This window comes from Equus quagga, chromosome 11 (genome assembly GCF_021613505.1).
Source record: "Equus quagga isolate Etosha38 chromosome 11, UCLA_HA_Equagga_1.0, whole genome shotgun sequence".
In the NCBI taxonomy this organism is placed as follows: domain Eukaryota; kingdom Metazoa; phylum Chordata; class Mammalia; order Perissodactyla; family Equidae; genus Equus; species Equus quagga.
The window spans coordinates 8,765,567-8,784,739 of NC_060277.1; the positions used below are offsets into that span (position 1 = coordinate 8,765,567).

At 37.7% G+C, this 19,173-nt stretch overlaps 1 protein-coding gene across 2 annotated transcripts in view; it reads left to right on the top strand.

Annotated features, from left to right (window-relative positions):
- The window catches only part of PTPRK (protein tyrosine phosphatase receptor type K), a 505,438-nt gene that overhangs the window by 193,676 nt on the left and 292,589 nt on the right, over window positions 1-19,173 (top strand). The window lies entirely within an intron of this gene.

Sequence of the window (19,173 nt, forward strand, 5' to 3'; positions counted from 1 at the left end):
CTGTAACTTTTTAAATTGATCGTTAAATAGAAGTAAAAAGAAAAAAATCCCCAAACATTGTGAGAAATTATCTCAGTGTTAAATTTCAATTGAAGATCGGCACACCTCTAAAAGTGTAATGTTCTCCACTCTGGAAATCTGACTTGTCTTGTATGCGTAAAACTAAGTTCTGCTTTGGGATTAAATCCATTAGTTTCTTACTGAACAGTGAGGTTGTTACCAAATGAGGCAGGCAGACATAACTTCCAAAACTATTAGTGGAAACCTAATCTGCTGTTTTCCATTAACTGGGTGCACATCATTAATCACGAAAATGATGCGTGATGAAAACTACAGGGGTTTGGCCAGAAATTGGAAAATGATAATATAGCAGAATGTGCCCTTTTTTTCTCACCCCCTAATTCACTGAGAAACAAACACTGAACTTATGCAACCCATTTTCTTCTTAACATTTTCTATAGGTTTGAAAAAATGTAAGAACTGGACAGGCATGGGCTTTTCTGTTTTCGTCTCCTTTTTAAAGGTTTCTGTTAACATGTATTGCTGTCATATTTTGGCAGTAGAATGACTTTTACACTCCAGAGATACTGCTGGCTTTCGATCTAAGAAGATTGGGACTTACACCAAGTGACTGTTTACTCAAATAAAAAGTCTCTAAAAGATTGCTCTTTGGGGAAAGAGGCTGAAGTAAGAGCATGCTCACGAACCAGCCATGCAGAGAGTGAGGAAAAGACGTCACGCCTGTGCGATCGCTCTTGCAACTTCCAATTTATCCTGGTCCTCAGTCAGCCACGTCAAGCCCCGCTGAAGACAGGAAGGTGGCACGATTTTCCTTTCCTAGATGTATTAGTTAGTCTGCTCTGGCTGCCCTAACAAAATCCTATAGACTGCGTGGCTTAAACAATGGACATTTATTTCTCTCAGGCTGGGAAGTCCAGAGGTCAAGGGCTGGCCTGTTTGGTTCCTGATGAGAGCTCTCTCCCTGACTTGCAGATGGTCGCCTTCTTCTGTGGCCTCACATGGTGGAGAGGGAGACCTCTCGTGTCTCTTCCTCTTCTTAGAGGGGTGCCAGGCCTGTCAGATCAGGGTCAGATTGTGGCCTCATTTAACCTTAATTACTTCCCACTGGCCCCATCTCCAAAAACAGTCACATTGCGTGTTAGGACCATAGGAATTTGGTGGGTACACAGTTCAATCCATAGCACTAGATTAGATCCATAGCACAGATCTTAATGCTGTAACTTTATTTATAAGCATTATAAATGCCTCTGGCTCATTATCTTGTATAATGGTATTGCAGATATTGTTAATTATCTATTCAACAGTCATTTTTTTTCACTTTCTTCCATGTTCTCAGGACTCTCTCCCACCTTACGTACTTTCCTAACTTCCGTTGCAGGTAAAACAGGCCTGTGACAAAACTTTGGCTAGTGAGTTATGAGAGAAGTTCTGCTAGGGGACTTCTGAGAAAGATGCTCCTCCCAGTTAAAAAGAGAGGGACATGTCGTTGCATGAGAACATGATGCTTGGTGCTACTGCAGTTATCTTGTAACTATGAGGAAGGAGGTGACAAACTGAGGGTAACAGAAGAACGTGTGGAAGGATCCAGGGTCTTAGTCTTAGGCAAAAATAATAATAATAATAATAGAAATAAAAACTATTTTTTAAACAGCTTGTAGATGAGTATTCTCCTATGCAGCCAAAAGCATCCTAATACACCATGTCACATCTTTCTTGAGCTTTCTAGCAATCCCACCTATTAACTCATACTGTTATGGATAGCACATGTGAGACATATAGTAGAATGAAGAGTATAGTACATATCTGTCTATGAAGGAAACAAGTCATATTTGTGAGTCCAGTTGTAGAGAGAAGACAGAAGTGTACTTGAAAATTAGATAAGGCTGCAAGACAATGAATCGATGACTGAAGGGAGTAGAAAGAAAGGGAGGGAAGACCACCTGTTGGGTGTCTACCGTGTATAAGACACTGGACTGGATACTTCCATGTATGTCACCTTTAGTTTGTTTTAATATTTGATCAAGTGCTAAATGAATGTTTCTGATCTTCATGCATGGACTGAACTGCTGGTTATTTAGTGGTCAAAATTATTCCTCCTTTTCCTCTTTAGTAATTTAATCCAGCTATTAAAAATTTGGACTTTAGCCGCATCAGTGACTTCTGAAGTTAGTCACAACTAGATAGACTTATTCTAGTTGTGGCATCAGTAATTGCCTACCACTGGCACTTCGGCTCATGTTACACTGGCAAAATACCTTCTGTTTGATAGGCTATTTACAAAGCAGACTTTTGCTGCTGATTTTTCTTTTTTTAAAGATTTTATTTTTTTCCTTTTTCTCCCCAAAGCCCCCCGGTACATAGTTGTATATTCTTCATTGTGGGTCCTTCTAGTTGTGGCATGTGGGACGCTGCCTCAGCGTGGTTTGATGAACAGTGCCATGTCCGCGCCCAGGATTCGAACCAACGAAACACTGGGCTGCCTGCAGCGGAGCGTGCAAGCTTAACCACTCAGCCACGGGGCCAGCCCCTTGCTGCTGATTTTTAATCCTAATGATTCCCTATTTGTTTCATTTAAAGTACCCCAAATGAGTTTGGAATCACTCCCAGGTTATCATAGTCATTGTTTTCTTAAAACTTAGAACCTGTGCGGGTGACTTCTCTCTGATTCCTAAAAGTGATTTGCTTTTATTATAAAACACCTACTTTACTTTTCTTTTAGACTCTGTTTCTATTGATTCATTGATGAAACTTACAGTTTGTAAATAAATGTAAACAAATGAAGAGAAGAGTCCTGCTAGATAGCACAATAATAATTATTACAAGTATCTGAGAGCAGTCTCTTTTTATTCTGCTAAATCATACTTGTTTTTATTTGGTGTAGCAGGAGCTGTCGAGTGTCCCTTCACTAATTCTTTTGAGAAATGTTTCCGTGAAATTAATTCACTTCCTTTTTTTTTTCTTTTGGTGAGGCAGATTGGCTCTGAGCTAACATCTGTTGCCAATCTTCCTCTTTTTGCTTGAGGAAGATTGTCGCTGAACTAACATCCGTGCCAGTCTTCCTCCATTTTGTATGTGGGACCTCGCCAGAGCATGGCTTGTTGAGTGCTATGTAGGTCCACGCCTGGGATCTGAACACATGAACCCTGGGCAGGCAAAGGGGAGTGTGTGAATTTAACCACTACACCACCCGGCTGGTCCCTGAAATTAATTCATTTCCTTTTGAATAGAATATTAAAAAAATACTGAGCAGTAAGGAGAGTTGGGCAGAGTTTGTTCAATTTATGACACTTTTTCTTTAGGAATTTGTTTTATCCGAGACTGGGGAAGACAGAGGTTCCAAAGAATAGTAGGAGAGATGCCTCCCTTGCTCTCTCACTTGCATTCTGCCCAGCACGTGGGATCTGAATTAACGTACTTCTGATTCCTTGTTTTCCATACTTCTGTGTTAATTATTTAGCATACATTTAATGGGCTGATCTTTATGTACCAAGATTTTTAAAATGTATCCTCCTGGGGCAGGATTCCTACTCAAACTAAAGAAAAATGCAAGAAGCATTTCCTTCCAATCAGTTTAATGATGTTTCTGTAAGTGCTGTACCATTTTATTTTAATGCAATATTGTATCATATAAGAAAAATATAGATAGTTTAAAATCAGTTGCTTCTTCAGTTACTTTGGTAGTTAATTACAGCTGGTCTTTTTTTAGGGCTTTTGAGTTTCTGTGCAACTTGAATTTCCCTGTGACCTCTTTGTCCATTTCCATTTCAAAGCCTGCTTTTTCCTCCTTCTAGACGGCATGTGGTATGTGAACAAAATATTGGCTATTCATGAGAAAAACAAAACTGAGTGATGTTATGTTTTTATCTAAAATTTAACTTTTATGCTGTGGTGATTTCAGTTCAATTGTTAGAACATAATGGAAAAATAAAAGGAGGTAATTATCTATTTTAGTACAAGTTTTTCAATTGAGAGAGTATAGTAGGAAGGAAATATAAGGGAAATGTCAAAAATATTTATGATCTGTGTTTATTTTACTATTCCTTTAAGTAATATTATACAGAATCTAATTATTCTCTTGTCAGTAATATAGGCTGAAATATAAAGGAAACAAACTTTGGAGTCTTAAAATCAAACATCCACTTATGTATCCTAGTGGACAATTTATGGTTAATTTTAACTATCTTGATTTTCAAAAGGTGTTTTAAAAACTGTCATTATAAAACTAGCTGCTACATTGTATTTCTGCACTTAGTTATATAAATAACCATTTTACACACCACTAGAATTCTCTGATGAGATTTAGATTCTTAATATTCTTTGAATGATCTTTTAAAAAATCATTCTTCTTAGCTTTCTGGAAGCATTAAATCAGTTTTCATTTTATGTTTAAAAATAAGGTCTGTAGTCATAAATTTATACCATATAATAATTCAATAAAGTATTAAAGAGTAGAAAATTTGTAGCATCTAAAGATCAAAGTTTGGTTCAATCATCTTTAGATCCTAGTGTTTTTCAGGAACAGCACAAATATAATACTTGGAAACAGTTGCGATGACTCTCTGGGTTAATATTTATTGAAAGACACTTTGGTTTGGTTGTAAATTTTAGTAATGTAAGGCTTACAGAGGGGTGAAGTCAATTTAGTCCCCAAAATACCAGGGTGAATTTCTATTTGTTTTTGTTTGTTTGCTGTTTCTTTTCATTTTCTTTCATGGTTCTCTCTCTTCTCATTTGTTTTTTCCCCTTGTTTTAGGGAGAGGGCACTTGTAAGCAGAACAATAAACACATAACCAGGTAGCTATTCATTTACTGAGTATGTATATTATATTAGGTTTTGTGGCATGCTGCATGAGAATCAGAAGTAGAAGTTCTCATTTTTTTTATGTTGGTAGAAAATAAAGTTGAGGCCATTTTATGTATTGGGTAAAGGTTTAAACCAGATGTCACTTGGCCTGTGTTCAATCCTAGGTCCATTGCTCAACACCTCCTTGCGCAGAGTCACTATTTTGTGGGATCTTTTGCACCTCAGTCTCTGCAATATGGGATGATAGCTAGTCTACTCAATGTTTGTGTCTTGTATGAGCTTGAAGGAGGCAGTGAAAGCTGCAAAGTAGCCTATTTAAAGCTCTTATCTACAAATGAAAGACACCAACTAAGCTAGCAAAGTCAAAAAGAGACAGAATTGAAAAGATGTGGGATTATCTCACAGCATGTAAGGGAAGTGGAATATCCAAGCCTGAAGAAGACTTGGGACCCAGAGTAGCCTTGAGGACAACTGCAATGTTGACTTTCTCTCTGAAGGTCTGCTATGAAAGACTCATTTACTTATCCATTTGACAAGCAACCTCATCTCTGCCGTCCGCTGTTCTGGCTGCTGGGAACACACAGTGCTGAATAAGTCTCAAGGTTCCTGTTCTCCCAGGAATTCCACTCCAAGGGTTGGTGAGGGAGCAGGGGAGGTGGGCGGAAACCAGATACATAAGTAAATAGGAAACAGATCAGAATGCAATAAGTGCTAAGCAGATAATTAAAATAAAATAATGTGAGAGTTAGAGTCTTGGAAACCACCTCAGATCAGGTGATTCAGGAAGAGCTGTTTGAGAATTGGCCTTCACCTGGAAATCTGAATGACAAAAAGGGTGGGGGCATACAAAGATCAGGGAAATGCATCAGCAACAGAGCAAACAGCTCCCAAAGGGGAGATTGGCGTCCTGGAGGGACAGGGACAAGTATCCTGGTCAGAGGGGACCTTTTGAAAGATGAGATGAGTAGGTTCTAGTTATGTGGAGCTTTTTAATCATACTTTTTTCAGGAATATAAAGTCCACTCAGGATTGGACCTGTGTTGATAAGTTTTGATGGTAGGTGATGGTTAAATGGGGTTTTGTTCTACAATTGTCTCTAATTTTATATGTTTTAAAATGTTATAGTAAAAAAAATGGGAAAGAACTGAAAGTCCTCTGAGGGAGATAAAACATCCCTATTGGCTGCCTTTATTGGTATTTGGTTAAATGCCCAAAAAGAGTGAAGAAAACAGTACTTTTAAAGGAACTTCAAGAAGGAAGCAACACATAGGCTAGCTCTGTGGTCAGACAGAAATGGAGCAGGATCTGGGTATGTAAAGGCAAGAGTGAAAGGGGTTTTAGGTTTTCCATTGACAGGGCATAGATAACGCCCTCGGCTGGTTGGAAAGGCGAATGAGCATACCGTGTGAGGGGACAGCCACACTGGGCTGGCTGAAGTGGAGGGATTGAAATGAAGGAGAATGGATAGGTTCCATTGAATAGGTTGGGCCCTATTATTCAGAAGTTTCCAAATCCAGATTGTGAGGTTTCTTTGCTAATTTGATTCCTAAGTGCTTGTGGACCACTCAGAAGAGTCTAATCGGCACAACAGTGTGATGACAGTTGATGATTTTTAAAAGTCATTCTTTTAAGACTGAGCTCAGCAGATCAAAGGTGGGCCTTAACTCAGCTGTTATTCAGGCCCCATCTGTTCAAACTAGACTCTTTTTTTTTGTTGTTCATTTTTTTTATTGAGTTAATGATAGGTTACAGTCTTGTGAAATTTCAGTTGTACATTAATGTTTGTCATTCGTGTTGTAGGTGCACCACTTCACCCTTTGTGTCCACCCCCCACCCCACCTTTCCCTGGTATCCACTAAAGTGTTCTTAGTCCACATTTTTAAATTCCTCATATGAGTGGAGTCATACACAGATTATCCTTCTCTAGCTGGCTTATTTCACTTAACATAATTCCCTCAAGGTCCATCCATGTTATTGCAAATGGAATGATTTTGTTCTGTTTTGCAGCTGAGTAGTATTCCATTGTATATATGTACCACATCTTCTTTATCCATTCGTCTGTTGATGGGCACTTAGGTTGCTTCCACGTCTTGGCTATTGTAAACAGTGCTGCAATAAACATTGGGGTGCATAGGACTTTTGGGATTGCTGACTTCAAGCTCTTTGGATAAATACCCAGTAGTGGGATGGCTGGATTGTATGGTAGTTCTATTTTTAATTTTTTGAGGAATCTCCATACTGTTTTCCATAGTGGCTGCACCAGTTTGCCTTCCCACCAGCAGTGTATGAGGGTTCCTTTTTCTCCGCAACCTCTCCAACATTTGTTACTATTATGTTCAAACTAGACTCTTGAAGTTGTGATGTTCAACATTTTTGGATGATGACCTGTCGGGGACAAGGCATATTTTTATTACTTAGTTCCCTTTCTGCTAGATATTTATTTATTATGAAAGGTGATCAGGTTTTGGCAGACAGACTCATATTAAAAAAAAAAAAGGTCTATTCAAGGATTTTGCCTTTGTCAACAGAATTGCTAAATTTTGTTCTTTTAAGCTTATTCTTTCTGCTGGGATCACTGGGGAACTTTCCCTTATTATAAAGGATGAAGGATGTCCAGATGATGCTCTTCTCCTCCATCTGCCCATTAAGTCCTTAATCTCCTACACCTGGGTGGCTTCTAATCCTTTATTTGCTTTATGTACCAGTGGTTCCAAGTAAGTTTCCTTATGCCATAAAAGGGCATGCTGTGCCCCAAGATCTCCTGGAAAATAAAGTGGGTTGCTGTTCACAAATGGACCTGCCAGTTTTAATGCAGCCCAGTTAGTAAATGGCATTCACTCTCTACACAATCAAGAGGGCCCTACTCATTGGCAGCAGGGAGCTCCTTGTTCACGTTGAGAGTTCCTTTTGCAGCGTAGCCAGCCCCTGAGAATTGTCAGTGTGCTGCCTTTGTGATCCTTTCTGCTTTTCTCATTGCCGTTTGCTTCTGAGTTTGGAGCCAGTTGAGTTACTTAGTCAGGGCCCTGAGTTATAAGGCACAGAAGTTTTAAGTGAGTTTGTTCTTGGATCTTCCTTGGTCAGGGTTCTTTTGGAAAGAAAGTCAAGCAAAGAATACAAGAGGCAAAGTTATCCCAGGCTTCTTAGTTATCATTGTACTAAGTTAAATTCAAGGCTACCTTGTCAAGAGGTTATGCCCTGAATTGAATTTCAGCCTTGAACCCCACACTAGTTCAGAGAGAGCTCATGTTGCAGAAGCAGTTCTGTCACCTCGGTCACATAGACTTTCCTGACAAATTATCTCTACACCCAGTGAGATCATGTGTAGCTATCAGCTACCTGGGGAATAACTGGGAATCAGAAAGAAAGGCACAATCCACTTCTTCTGTTTTCCAAGTAAAAGCCTACAAAGGTTATCGATAATTAGCTTAGTAAGGGATGGTGGTTGTTAGGTCAAGACAGGGTATAGCTCACTAAGCTTTAAAAAAAAGAAAGAAAAGAAAAGAGCTGTTCATTATGCAGTACCTGTGCATCTCTGATTAACCGTCATATGAAAGGGTGACAGTGGTTTGTGGAAGCAGACTCTGGAACTTTTTCTTTTCTTTTTTCAGTTTCATGGCCACTACAAGAAGGAATTGGGTAGGGAGATTACTGAAACCATAAATTGTGATCATATTGCCTGGAGAGAGTAAATCGGTATCAGTCTGAAAATGGGAAATTTTCTGTGAAAATGATGCTTATTAACTTTAAGAAAGAGAAAAACAATTATGAATATTTTAATTTGGAGGGAATTATTTGGAAAATATGCATTGAGAGACATTTGTACTTTTTCTCACAACCCACGGAAATGCTTTAATTTCTAAGTGTTGTTACAGTTCTTTCCTTCAGCAGTGCAAAGAGGTTAGGCCTATGAGAAGTTACTTACAGCCCCTGCTGTAACAGACTTTGGAGGCAGTAACCCCCGCGAGAGGAGGAGCAGCTGGCACACACCAGTATGGCTCTTGCTTTGCATAGGGTCGGAGCTGTGCTCACACAGGAGGACTGCTGCATCTGGTCTCTGACACTATTGCACTGTTTGGATGGTTTCTGAAGGCTTCTGACTCTCCCTAGACTCTGAATTCCCTCACCTCTCTCCATCTTTATCCTTGCTCCCAAGGGCCCCATCTACACCACCACTCTTGTTCTGTCCCGAGGGGAGCAATACCTTCTTTAGGACAGAATCTTGTCCTTGGAGCAGACGGTGGGAGAAATGAGGAGTGGGAGAGGTGATGCATCTCTGATACCCTTTAAGATAACCCTTTAAAAAGTCTAGTGAGTGCTCAGTTGGATTAGACTTTGCGGTGCATTTTTAAAAAGAAAGGAGAAAGGTTAACTCAAGAGGCGATTCTGCAGCAGAGTTGTAATTTATAGCCTGTTGACTATTTTCTCACTGTTGAGTAAGACATTTGATATAGGGAATAGCAAGCTTATCATTTTTAATGCCCAAGATTAGAATATTATTTATTTAAAAGTGACATATAATCTCTACAGTCATCTCCTTTCTCCTCATCTCTACAGTCATCACCTTTCTCCAGGCCACCGTGATACATACCGTCTGCCCACTGATGCCTGCCTCCCTCTCTGCAAACATGTAAAGTTTCATCCGGCTGAAAAGAGTTTGCACTGGCCTTCCATGCACATCTCTTCCTCATAGCCCAACTTCTGCAGAGGGTCTTTTGTACTTGCTGCCTCTAGTTCCTCTCAGGATGCTCTCTTATGCCTTGTGGCTTGGTTGTTATTCCTTTCATGCATCTGAAAATTAGTATCTCAAGATGATGAGATGTCTCTAACTTTTTCCAAGTCCTTATTTCCCTTGGCTTCTTTGTGACATTTGACATTACTGGACTCTGTTTTCCTTCCTTAGCTCTAAAAGCCTATGTTCTTCTTTTTTAAAATTTCTTTAGATTTTCATCTCCCCTTCTCTAATCTTCCTTTTTTTCTCATTCTTCTAAATATAAGCAGTTCTGAGTATTTAGTCAGTTTTCTTTTATAAGTATTTATTTTTAACAAAATATTTTATAAATATATGACTATGCACAAGATAAAAAACCATAGAACATACACATACCCACAGACCAACTGAAATAATATCACCAGAATCCTCTGAGAATATCTTTCCATTAAAACTTTCTTTTTTCCTTAACTTACTTAAAACAATTATTATAACTTTCATATGTTTTTGACATATTATGTAAATGTTATCATGTTTGGTGCATTTTTTGGCCACTTGATTCCTCCCTCCCCAACTCAACTTACATGTTTTTTTTGTGTGTAGCTGTAATTCTTTTTAATTGCTGTATAGTATGCTATTTTTGAGTATGCTAAAATTAATTATCCAGTCTTCCGACTATGGATATTAGGGTTGTTCCTGGATTTTCTAATTGGTATATCAGAAAACAGTGTTGTATGTGTGTCTTTGTGCACATGTATAAGATCTTCTCTAGTAGTGAAATTGTAGAGTCATGGGGCATATGCATATTTGACTTGATAAGACGACACTAAGTTGTCTGCAAAAATGATTGAACAATTGGCATTCCAACCAGCATATTGCAAGCATTTGCATTGTTACGTATTCTCACTAATGTAATGATATTTGTAGTGTTAGACTTTCAGATTAGTATTCTTAGATTTTTCAGATTTTTTTTATTAAGTCGGTGTAAAATTGTTATCAAACTCTGTATTTCTTTGACTATTTGAATTTCTCTGATTACTGTTGAGGTTGAGTGTGTTTTCAAATGTTTGTCATCCGTGTTTTTACTTTTTTCAAGGGTCCATTTAGCACATAATAGATAATTAGTGCATATTGGTGGGTTGAGTAGTAGAAGGATACTAATTTTATGCAGTTGTATTTGGATTGTCCTAGGTGAATTTTTAATATTTTATTTGATTTGGGGAGTTGGATTTTAAAAATTTCTACATGAAAAATATTACTTAGGAAAATTGACAGATTCTGTATTTTTCTGAGAGATCCAATTTTTCAATCTCCATGGAGAGTCTTTCCTTCCTAAATTACATGTATTTTTAACTATTAGTAAGTGGTTATTTTCTATTTTTCTTTTCTTGATTTCTTTTTTATTTATTTCTGTATCTTTCTCAACTTTCTCAGTACCACTAGAGAAATAATACTTCCGCATTCTAGTGGATTTCTTTTCTTTTCTTTCCCTTTTCTATAAACAGGCCCAGTAATAGTGAAAATGCCTGGACTAGCTATTCAAGGCAGATAGCGGAGAAAAGGAAACTTTGTCTTCTAAGCTACTAATGATGTAGAAGGTGAAGCCAGTCTTCTTTGTTGATTCATGGAAGGTAGGAAAAAAGGAAAAGCAAAAGCAAAATCTGGTTCAAGCCTCTCCATCAGTCAACTTTATTTCAGCTATTAATTGGTCTGCACCGAAACGACAGGGATAAATCAATGAAATGGTGGCTTTGAAAAGGGGGTTCTTAAAAAATCTACTAAAAGGCATATCAACATTTCTTTTCTTCTTCGTCAAACTTACTGTTTAAGTCTCCTCTATAGCAATCAAGAAGGAAATACTTAGAAGACAAGTAGAATAAAGAGCTATTTTTATATTCAGAATCATTTTTATTTAAGAAAAGAAACATAGAAATAGCAAAATAGGTATAGAGCTGTGCTCTCCAATCCATTCCTTAAATTGCCATGGTGAGTTAGAATGACTTCTCATAAATTTTGTTTTATACAACACATGCTTCTTCTCTTTTTCTTGTAGATTATCGGTCCGTTACTGTCCTCTTGGCAGAACTGAGGAACATATACTTAATTGTATGTTAAATGAATTCCCTGGGAATTTAATACTCTTAATTCTCTTGAACAAATAAATCTTGAAATGCTTTTCTTTGTGCAGAGTCGCATTTCTTAATAGAGGTAAAGATGGCTTTTAAACTTAGCAATTGGTAGAGTTATACATGTTTTAAACTGGAATGTTTTAATGATTATTTGATCCAACCTGATTTTGGAGACTCATAGAGGCCACATAATCTGTGCATGTCACACACATAAAGATGTCTGAGTGACTCAAGATTTCCTCGATGTTCAATTTCTTTCAAGATAAGTTATTTTATGCTTTTCACAATCAAGTAACTTTTTTCCCCTTAAGCAAAGAAAAGAGTGTTTTGTGTATTTTTATCATGTGCATACCTGTTCTATACGGTATAATAAATCATGGGTAATTAAGTAAATTAAAAATAATTGGTAACATTTTGCCTCCCTCATGTTAAATGCTGGTACCTTCAGTAGTAACATTAATTAAAGGAAACATTACTTTGAGGGTCATCCTAAAACATTTTTTCTCATAAAGAAGTGTGTTCCTCCCTCTTAGTATCATACTTTGGTTTTGCTTGGCAAGATTATGCAGAAAGAGCTCTTACCTCACCCACAGTTTACTACTGAGGAGCAGAAGGCACCAGCGTTGCTCGTAGTCTTTTCAGGTGAGCCACAGGCAAAATATGGAAGTTTCTTTGTAGTAATTTTAATGCTCTAGAGTTGCATGAGTCATGGGCTATGATCAGATCTTCCATGATGGTGTTTTATTCTGACTACAGTTCAGCTTTTGTTTTCTGAGGGTGAACTCCTCTGTTGTTTCAAAAGCTATCTAGACTTCAAATAATTGTTAAATGAGGGCTGTAATTGAGATAATTGACTCTTGGAGCTGCAGTAAGAATGGAAATCTTCTGTTCTTTAAATTCTATGTAAAAACAGTGCAGGTGTTTCAACTTTCCATTTTAGAAAGAGAAATTTGCTCGAACAATTTATTTTAATGGAATAAAATTAAGCAATGAATCTTCATGCCACAGCTTTAACTTACGTCTTCTTGCTTAAGAAAATCACTTATAGGAGAGATTAGGTTAACCTCTTGAGGCAGTAAAGAGTCATTTCTACTTAGAGAATATCTGATTTATTACAGTGTAATACGAGTGATCATTGAATGGTCCAACTCCTATTAAATCACTTCATTGCAAAAGTAACCCAGGCAGTGGCATGGAAGAGAACTGATGAGAAATATAATCGGATGAATACACTAGTGGATGTGATCTCCAAGTATTTATTCTCTGTTCCACTCTTCACTCGTAGAGACACCTTCACACATATCCCCTCCACGCACCAGGGCATCTTCCTATAGACTGACAGAGTGACTCCTTAAAGGAATTCCAGTAATAGTTATCCCAAGTAGAAAGTCCCAATGAATCTAGAGGTAAAGTCAGTGGACGAAAAAGGGGGGCTAACTTTGGATGATCTAGTTCGTAATGGGGAGCTGATAAGACATCCTGGAATTAGCCTGCTTATTTTGGAAAGTCCTTTAGTAGAGAGATCAGAGAGAGAGAGAGAGAGAGAGGACCTGAAATAGGTCACTGATAGTTCAGACTTGAGTGAAATCCATTGATTTCAGAAATGGCTTGGAGATGGAATGGATAGGAGTTGGAGGTTAATTTGACTTGTGCGGTTAGAGAAAAAAGATAGAAGTGATGTCTAGGTTTCTAATTGTGCAAGGGTAGTGGATTGTTATACTCTTTACTGAGATCTGGGTTATTTGAAAGGAGGCAGATGGTGTGTGTTGTGTGTCTGCTGGGAGTTGTAGGGGTGGAAGATGCTGATTTAGGTGACTGTGGGCTGTCCATGTGGAGCTGATGCATAGTTTGGATAGCCTAAAGGTCAGGAGAAAGATCTTAAGAGAAAAAGATTTGGAAGTCATCAGCGTGAAGATGCTGACAGACATCAGAGGAAGCTAGTGTTGCCCAGGGAGAATAGACAGAGTAAGAAGAGGGGGTCTCATGAATGGCCAGCTCGTATGGTGATCTGTGGAAAAGTCCAGCAAGTCAAGCCAGCAGAGGAGACAGAAGGGAGATACTAAGAATTAAGAGAAAACCATGAACCTGAGTGACAGGAAATGTAAGAGAAGAGAAAGTTTTAAGAAGGGAAAAAATAAGAATATTAAATCCTGCAGAAATCTCGGAGAAGACGGGAAAAAAGGGGGGGTTTATTGACTTTAGCATGGAAGACTTTAGTTTTAACTTCTTCCAAGTCCATGTTTTGAGTAAATAGGGTGACTAGAGCAAAGGAGGGTAGATAGTTCTGGGCAGAGGGTACTCTGTTTTTTTCCCTGGCTTCTTATAAAACAGAGAGATTTTTTTGATTTGTTTCTGTTCGTTTTTAATTTAGTAGCAGAAGCTTTGAATGAATGAAACTACATGCATTATCTGTTTAGTAGATGTTTTTGAATGTGCTACAAAATAACCTACCTGTGGCAAGGAAGACAATGTAAATCATTTTATTATAGCTTAGCTAGATCTAAAACATAAGTCATTGAAATAATATCATTATTCTAAAAGGCAGAATAAAATAATATAATTTTCCAGCAGTAGAAACAAGGCAGTCTAGTTAGTGAAGAATATATCAGCAATGATGACTCTTTCTCTAACTCTAAAGTGGCCTCAGACTATATATATATTAAGACAATATTAAATAAACTGTATTTGTAATAGTTAGATGTGCATTTGCAGAATTGCACTTTCTTCTAAAAGGAAGAAAAAAGGCTTTTTCCTTTTATACTTTAAGTGAATCAATATTATTGTCTAAACGAAGATACTACAAGCCTGAAATCATAATGTATTTTTGTGTTCAACATTTCTCTTAACTTTTTATTTTTTATTTTATGTTTTAAAGCAAATAACAATTAAAACACAAAATTTAGCTACTTTTGAATATGATATGTACTTTTACTCAACATCTTTAAAATATCAAGAGAGTGATGAAAAATATTTTGGTTTCTGTACTTAGCACCAAGCATCAGGGCATTTGAGAAAACTGACAAAATTTCTAATTTTCAGATCTAAAAAAGACAATGTGAGCAAAAACATTATTATTTTGGGAAAGATAGAATTGCATTAAAAGTGATGCTAAATTTTTTTCCAGTCGTACAATCGGTATATTTTTATGCCTGTGTTAAAAAATTAGTGATATTTACCTTTGAATAAGGCAAACATCAATTCATTTATTCAACAAATATTTTTTAAGAGCCTTCCTCATCCCGGTCACTGTTCTGAGTACTTACAATGTACCAGTGAATGAAAGAAACAAACAAATCACTACTCTGAAGAAGCCTTTGTATTATGGGTGTCACAGGAGACAAAGAGTAAACAACTAATGCTATAAGTAAGACTAAAAGGTGGTAACAGCTGTGGAAAAGAAGATAGAGCAGGGTCGGGGGTTGTTGAGAGTTGAGGGGCAGGGGCAGGTTGTAATTTTAAATTGAATAGTGTAGATTTCACTGAGTTGGCTCTTGGGCAAAGATATATAAAGAAGATGAGGGTGTGAGCCGCATGGGTATCTGCCAGAAGAGCATTTCAGGTAGAAGGAGAGCCAGGACAGAGGCCATATGGTGGAAACATGCCTAGTGTGTCCAGGAGTAGCGGCTCTGGAGGCTCCTGTGGCTGGAGGGCAGTTAGCAGGGGAAGAGGAGAAGGAAGTGAGGCCAAGAAGCGAGTTGGGTCAGGTCACTTCAAAACATGTAGTGCCTGGGAAGGACTTGACTTTTACTCAGAGGGCGTGGAGATTTATTGGAAGCTTTTGAGTAAAGGAGAGACTTGATTTTGGTGAATTTAATTGTTTTTCATGTTCTTTGGCACACACTCTGTAAGGATGTAAATTTAAATTTTTTAAAAAATTTAATGTTTATGACAGTGTGCTATAAATAATTGCTACAGTGTAGCCTACTGGCCATGTTTGGAAGTGCCAAGTGACTTTACAGGGTCCGGAAGTGTAAGTTATGTGGGGCTTGCATTTGCCTCATTTTCAGAATCCTGAAAGTTTAACTTTGGAGAATTAAGATTTACTTAAAATAATAACCCTAATTTGTAGTTGTGGAAACTAAGTTGCCTAAGATCACTCAGCTGGATTTGCTAGAGCTAGGGTGAGGGTTCATGTTTCCTGACTATAAATGAGAATGAGAAGCAAGAACTAAAAACTACTTACTGTGATCAGGTTTGTACGCAGTGCTTTACTTATTTTATTCTAATCCAGGCCATTTTCCCCACTGAAATGACATTGCTGCATCGTTTACACATCTCTTTGCCCAGGTGTGAGGATGTCATTGCTTTTACTGCTGAGTCTTTCCTGTTAATTACTGCGTAAAAATCAATCCTTTTTTTTCTGCCTCAGGACCAGTGTGCTTCTTGATAGGTACTTATAATCTCTTCCTGCCCTGTGATTTTTCCATATCCTCCAGCAGAGGTTAGCAAATTATGACCACATCTGGCCTATGGCCTGTTTTTGTATATCCTGATTCAGTAAGCGTTTTTGCATTTTTACATGTTTGGGTAAAGAAAGGAAAAAGAAAAGAAGAATATTTCATGACATGAAAATTCAGTGTCCATAAATAAAACTTTGTTGGCACATGGCCAGCTCATTCTTTTCTCTATTGTCTCTGGTGCTCTTGTGCTACAAGGGCAGACTTGAGTAGCTGTGACAGACAGCATGTGGCAGATAAACTCTTAAATATTTTCTATCAGGTGCTTTGTTGACCTCCGTCCTGGAGCAGTGCTTCTCAAACTTTGCTGTGCATGGAATTGCCAGCAGGGCTTGTGAAAACCCATGTTCCTAGGCATCACTCCTGGTGGTTCTCATTCCATCAGGATAGGGCAGGGCCTGAGATGAGACTCTGCATTCTGCTCCCAGGTAATCCAGATCTTGTCAGGCTGCAGACTGGTCACACTTTAATAGCATTGCCCTAATGAGGGCCTTCTGGAACTTAGCTGTTTTGGAGGAGGGAGGTAGAAGGGGTTGTCTTTTTTCTTTTCTTTTTAGGAAGATTAGCCCTGAGCTAACATCTGGCACCAATCCTCCTCTTTTTGCTGAGGAAGATTGGCCCTGAGCTAACAGCCCTACCATCTTCCTCTGTTTTATATGTGGGACACCTGCCATAGCATGGTTTGATAAGTGGTGTGCAGGTCGGCGTTTGGGATCCGAACAAGTGAACCCCAGGCCACCAAAGCTGAGCTCACGAATTTAACGCTACATCACTGGGCCAGTCCCAAGGGGATTGTCTTTTAATGAACCTTAAAACAGCCTAGTCCAAGCAGCAGACCTAATGCAAGCATATTGAATCTTAGAAGTTTATACAGACTATGTATTGTACTCTCAACATATATCTGAGTGTACTTTCATATAAAAATATCCATTCCTCCTCTTCTACTCTGTCCTTCATACATATAATCTTGTACATTTATAACTTAGATGCTGTTATAGAAACTTCCTGATTGTCTTATGTAAGTGACTCTGCTAGACTGAATGGGGAATCACATTACTGATACTTTACATTTCATTTTTCTGAACTATCTCATACTTCTTGGACTCGTCAAGGTTTCTTTTGTCTTTTTAAACAGTATCTACAACCTGGTACTATAAAGTTTTTATTAAACTATTTTAAATTCGAAGAGTAATAGTTAAAAATATTCATATGTTGACACACATAGTTTATTGCATAGTTTGACTCAAATGCACACTAATCATATGTAACTTATGGAGGAAAATCCAATATTAATAACTAAAGGACTCCCAAATAGTATAATGAAATCACATATGCGATTATGTACCTGTTTATGTAGGACATTATATATTCCTGTTTCATACTGTAATTCTGCACAAATATGTTTTTTAATGACTCTAGCTTTGTTCCCGAAGGTCTATGATTTCTTTTTGAGTTGGTCTGCCCTCTGTCACTTATTCATATTTGCAAAATTATAATAATTTCTGCCCTCGTAAATTATTTAATAAAACTTAATTGAGTTTAGGATAAAGCAGAGGCGAGATATATATTATACAAATATTATGTAAACTCTGCTTAACATGTCTGAAGCCATCATAGTAGATAAGCAAAACTTGGGCTCGTAGCCAATGTGATACTTAGCTAAATCTTAAAATTTTGTTGGTTACTGCAGGTATATTTCAGGTTATTTTCAAATGTACTCTCTGTCTACCAAAATGAGACAGGAAATGCAATAAACTTTATCTTTTGCCCCAAAACTTTAATCTAATAAATTGACTTAAAACTCAGTATGCAAAATGCAGGCAGATATTTATAAAACTCACTAATTACAGGCAGAAACAGGAAGCTAGAGTCTGTGAAACCTGCTGGGACCCCAAAGAAGACCAGCTTGATAATTCAGGTGACAGAAGAGAAATAGACATCAAACAGAGTTTGTACTTCAGGGTGCACTGGAAGGAAAAAGAGGAGAGGGATTTCTTTACACATGATACCAAGAGAGGTGGGGAGAAAATGGTGTCTTGAGGAAAGGCTGTCATTTAATCTGTATTGGACACCCTAGAAAGGTTATTAGAACCAGGGTTAGGAATAACAAAATGCTCTGTTCATGTAGCATGCACAGCAAACATTTATTGATTGAATGTTTTTAGTAATATTTGTTTACATATACTTAAATTTAGTAAAATAAACAAATTATGAAATTAAGGAATGTACTTAGTATACTAATGTATCAAATAGAAAGATTTTGATTATCCTTGTGGAAAATATGTAATATGGTGGAGACTGGGAAACATGTAAAAGTAATGATTAAAAAATAATAATAGGGGCTGGCCTGGTGGCATAGTGGTTAAGTTTGCACGCTCCACTTTGGCAACCCGGGTTCTCAGGTTCGGATTGCGGGCATGGACCTACACCACTCATCAAGCCACGCTGTGCTGGCGACCCACATGTAAAATATAGGAAGATTGGCACAGATGTTAGCTGAGGGACAATTGTCCCCACAAAATAAATGAATAAATAATAATAATAATAATAGTGATCCACACCTGCTAATAGAAAATCTCCATCACTGGGATATCAAGTAGGCTTTCTCAGATTCTGTTGGTTGCATTATTGTCTGCTTGTATCCGTCTCATCACAGTGCATTGGCAGGGAACTGAGTCTACCTTCTGTTTGTGCATCTCCCCTGTGATTTTTGCACATGAGTTACCTGTGCTAGGAAGTCACAAAAAGATTGCTGAAATGAATTGAACTCTACTTTCATCAGTGGGGTATCTCCTTGTTTTTCAAATAGTTTGATGATGATTATTATTTAATTTTAGTAGACCCAACACCTTGTAACTTTTTTGATCTGGTTTATTGCTATGGAAAATTTTACTTTCTCTAAAATGTTCGTAGGCACTTTCCTTCTGTCATGCCATAGACTGGTAAATGATGTTTCGCATTTCTGTTAAGCTTTCAGAAATCTCAGCCAAGTGAAAGAGAGTAAGATCTGTGAAGGTCTGAAATACAGAATCATTATTATTATTATAATAATTA